Source organism: Limulus polyphemus, unplaced genomic scaffold, assembly GCF_000517525.1.
Source record: "Limulus polyphemus unplaced genomic scaffold, Limulus_polyphemus-2.1.2 Scaffold5000, whole genome shotgun sequence".
In the NCBI taxonomy this organism is placed as follows: Eukaryota; Metazoa; Arthropoda; class Merostomata; order Xiphosura; family Limulidae; genus Limulus; species Limulus polyphemus.
In genome coordinates, this window is record NW_013670610.1 from 1 (window position 1) to 4,929 (window position 4,929).

General features: G+C 34.0%; 2 non-coding genes across 2 annotated transcripts; one reads left to right on the forward strand and one right to left on the reverse strand.

The window, feature by feature from the left end:
- Positions 1–2,407: 2,407 nt before the first annotated feature.
- Trnan-guu lies at positions 2,408–2,481 on the reverse strand. Its single transcript has one exon. It is a non-coding gene; the product is annotated as a tRNA-Asn (tRNA).
- Positions 2,482–3,116: 635 nt separating this feature from the next.
- Positions 3,117–3,190, forward strand: Trnan-guu. Its single transcript has one exon. It is a non-coding gene; the product is annotated as a tRNA-Asn (tRNA).
- The last annotated feature ends 1,739 nt before the right edge of the window (positions 3,191–4,929 follow it).

Sequence of the window (4,929 nt, forward strand, 5' to 3'; positions counted from 1 at the left end):
AAGAAAGAACTTGTGTCGCTTAAGTTTCGTCGGAACGAAGTTACGGAAAATCAATTGACAAACGGAGACGTAACAATATAAATACAGGACAAAAGGTACGAGAGAATGAAATTTGTAGTTAAACATTTTACATGTAAGAGAAGCTGTAGATCTGCGAAAAACGTGTAATTTTCTGTTTAGCACTCTTTTCTTGACGTTTAGAACATAGAACTAACGAATGAACTAACAAAGCTGGAGCTAGACTGGAATAATTCAGTTTCTTGAGATACGGATAAAATGAACTTTTGGTGAAACAATTAATTTAATCTAGTAACACTGGTATTTTTGTGACAGTGTTTAATAGCTCACTTTCTCTTGCAAATAAACTAAAGCAAACTTTTATGTGGATGTTTGTTTCGAATTTCGCGCTAAGCTACACGAGGGCTATCTGCGCTAGTCGTCTCTAATTTAATAGTGAAAGACTGGAAGGAAGACCTAGTCTTCACCACCCACCGCCACCTCTTAGGCTTATCTTTTACCAACGAATAGTGGGAGTGACCGTCACATTATAACGTCCCACAGCTGAAAGAGCGAGCATGTTTCGTGGGATAGGGATTCTAACATGCAGATTGCGAGTCGAGCGTCCTAACTACCTGGCCATGCCAGGCCTGTCTGGGTGTAATCAACTGCTTGTCAAGTGGCGGGCAAATTGTTATAATACAAATGCGCATTACAGCTTGGCTATAACCCCAATAAAATATAGGTTAATGATGCTAACCACATAAACGGTGACAAATTTCATCCGGACGTATATAAGAACTTTTGTAGCATTAACCTCTCCAGTGGCTCTTATTAGATGTAGAGATTGCTCATTATATTTCCTTTCTCTGCTTATCTTAAACTACATCATAAACAACATCATTTTTAGCCACCAGGGGCACTAGATTCATAATTTTCATAAATTATCAAACCACGGTATATTTTTGAATTGGTTTCATTGAAACCTGCCCTGCGGTAGCTTAGCAGTCAGTCTGTGGGCTGGCAGAGTACAAATATTCCATTGTGTAATTTTATGCTTAACAACAAACAAACAAATACTGAAAGTCTGAAATTTTCAAAGTATACAACCGAGTTTAGTAGAGCAATATCTCACCAAACCTCTTACTTTACACCTTTCTACACGTCACGTTTGTGCCATATATAGAACCCGCTGCATACGTGGAACCAAGACCATACATTTTGTCCAGCATTTTGATTCTTTAACCTTAGTTTTAAACTAAGTGCGCAAGATAAATTATCTCAAGTAATTGTACTTAAGACTTCTATCCTTGTCATGTTGGTCAATTATTAGGATATGAATGACATTTAACGAATTTTATTTTTCACCTAAATATCGTGGGTAAAGTTGATTTTAAACATTTATATCTCATTACTGCTAACAAATTAAGTTTCACTAAAATATTTTCTGTTAAAGCAGTAAGTCCATATGAAAGCGCAAAAATTGTATTAATCTCGTGACAGATATGACACTAAAATTTTACAAATAGAAGAATTTGGTTTGATTTATTCATATCGAACTTAAGAAAATAATTGTTTATCATACACTGCTAAAGTATAAATATTCAAGAAGTCAGTTTTTTGTAAATTTAACAGAACTGTAATAGTATTTATCTCATTGAAAATAAGGACAGCGAGTGCCTTTTTCAAGAAAATGTAAGGTAAATTGGGTTTTCTTTTTAATTTGTTTCGGTGGAAAGTTGTAGGAGAATTGTTTCCTTTATTAAAAAGGGTTTTGAAATTTTTAAACAAATTTTGTTTGGTTCTCTTATCACTGTACCAAGTATGAAATGGTAATATATCTATACTTCTTCCGGTTAATTCATATGTAAGAATTTCTTACAATTTTAAAACGATTAATAAAACAAAATTCTATAAAACGAAAAAGTCCTTCGTCATACGTCTTTTGCTGCCACCTGTTAACAGAAAGCGTTAGCACAATTGTGAAAAACTTTCTAAATTTTCGTCTTCGAATTATAACACTATAAAAGACAAAACAGCTAGCGGATTATGATTGAACCGATATTATGGACAAAATAATTACTATCTGTGAAAAATTAAAAACTACAGTTCAGTTTTCAACATTTAAAAACCGTTTTATCATTACAATGCAAAACATTTTATTGTTTTTAACAACTGCGATAAAATAACTCCATTCATATCTGGTTTTTACTTTCTTTAACTGTGTATAAAACTGTTCACTATTTGTTCGTTAAGTGATATAAGTCATTTTGTATGTTTTGTTAGCTGATTTTAGATTACGTAATATGTACTACATATTGTTAATAATTATTTAAGGTGCAAGATTCAGAAAATGAGAATAACCATTTAGTTGAAATTAAATGTAGTGAAAACCATGCAAAAAATAGTTCGCCCCCGGGTGGGCTCGAACCACCAACCTTTCGGTTAACAGCCGAACGCGCTAGCCGATTGCGCCACGGAGGCTCTTGATTTCGTGATAAAAACATAAAACTACTACTGTTTACATGTTACGTGTATTAATTTGTAATGTAAAGTAAAATTCTGTTTTTAAGATTAAAATTAAAATAACTTATTGATATTAATTATAAATCCTTTCATATTTCAAAAAAATATTCTATAATTTTAAACACAATACTTCTTTGTCAGATCCATATATATGGTCAGATGAATTGCTTCTATGTCCTATGTTTTTTAATACAAAGCTTCACAATAGGCAACCTTCATTCTGTCCTCCGCAGTGAATCAAAATCTAGTTATATGTATCTGGCATAGATATGTAGTGATTAAAATTTTAGAGAGTTTTTTTCTGCAGTAAGGACAGGATCTTTTATTAAGTTCTTGAATCAACTGAGAATAACACTAAGGTCATAAGCAAAGTCCTAACTACTAGTCCTAAACTAATCTGTCGTACAGCCAGTATTGGAACAGTGGCAACATAACAAACTACAGACGGGAACTTATCAGTAATATATTGTTTGCAGATTCTTGAAATTCCATACAATATGTAATAATTTTTTATAAACAACTTAAAATATATATATTAGCATTACACTGATTTAATAAATTGATTTTATTATGTCTAACAAAATTGCCTAACGGCCTCCGTGGCGCAATCGGCTAGCGCGTTCGGCTGTTAACCGAAAGGTTGGTGGTTCGAGCCCACCCGGGGGCGAAAGAAATAATATTATTTTGTGTGATTTCGATTTCTTTATTATATTTGCCTTCAACGAAAAAGATATCTAATATTTGAATCATATATTTTATATAATTAATAAGAGAGATTTTTACAAGGTAATATGAATTGGGGATTATCTACTCTTAATATGTAATTGGAATGATCCTTGTGTATGAAGCACATTTTCTATACTTACAACAGTAAAACATTTGTTTGTCCGAGAACTAATCCGTGGCCTTTTGAACAATCTCAATCAAACTTGGTAGGATGATACAGTGGACCAAGGGGCATGTCTTAGGGCGGATGTTACCCGGCCCCACCCAACCTAGGCTACGCCCACAGCAAAAATAGTTTGTTTAGCTAATAACTTCACAGTCATACCAGTATTTTATTCCTAATATTTCTGTATTTTATTTTTTTCTTGATTTTATTCTTTTTTTTTCTTGAAATACTTTTGGTTCTTTCGTTAAAAATGTCAAACATTCACATTTTTTGCCAGAAAAAAAAAAGCCAACCAAAGCATTAGGTCAGACTCTTAAAGTGGCAGGACTACATCTGTAAACCCTTTGCTTTTGTTTGTTTATAATTAAGTACAAAGCTACACAATGGGCTATCTGTGCTCTGCCCACCATGGGTATCGAAACCCGGATTCTAGCGTTGTAAGTCCGCAGACATACCGCTGTGCCACTGGGGGACCCCTTTGCATTTCTATGTTGGGCATTCAAGAGTAGGATCACCAAGAAATTCCTTTATTTTGGTCCAGGAAGGAGGAAGAACTTCTAAAATGGTCTATGAAGATGCATTCAGAGTATCGACAAACACTAAGGCTGTAGAGATGGATTAGTAAAAGTAATTGTAATATAATTTCTGTAACGTGAAATAAAGTAGGTGTGAAATAAAATAGGTTTGGATAAAACAGTTGTAAAGTAAATTATATGTGTGAAATACATTAGGTATATAAATACAAATTCTTGATTTAGTTTATTAGTTTAAGACCCCCATTTAATCCTTATGCTCCCAGACGTAGAACGGGCGCCTCAGCTTGTGCTAATGTAATTGTAAATTGACAAACAATAATTTATAAGCATAAAGAAGTAGTTTTATTTTGCGAACATACTAGATATTTCGACAGAACAATGATCTCGAAATCACTTCATTATGCTTTTAAATTGATGTTTGCCAATTAAGTATAAGAAAGATCGTTGACGCAGGTAAACTAAAGATAGTGGAATACTACATGAAGCCCTTAGTCTGACTTGATAGTGCAATGTCTTCCTTATATTTGATTTTATTTATTTCATGTATGGTCAAGATTTCTCCGTGTATTATTATTGATCTCGTCCCCGTAATGTGTGGACGTTTTGCTTCCTACGTGCTCATTTCTCCTGCTAGTTAGGGCGCTTGAGTCTCAATATGCGGGTCGTGGGATCGAAACCCATCGTTGAACATGTCCATCCTTTCAGATGTGAGTGAGGCGTTATAATGTGACGATCAATCCCACTATTTGTTGGTAAAAAGTCGTCCAAGTGTTGGCAGTGAGTGGTGTTGACTAGCTGCCTTTCCTCTAGTCCATTACTTCAAAATTAGGTACAGTTATATGCAGATAGCCTTCGAGTAGCTTTGAGCATAATTCAACAAGCAAACTAAACTTGCTCCAGCAGCCAATTGTAGCTCAATAACGAATAAAGAAGCTGGCTAATAAACAAAACTTACTCTATATTTGAAAATGGAGATTT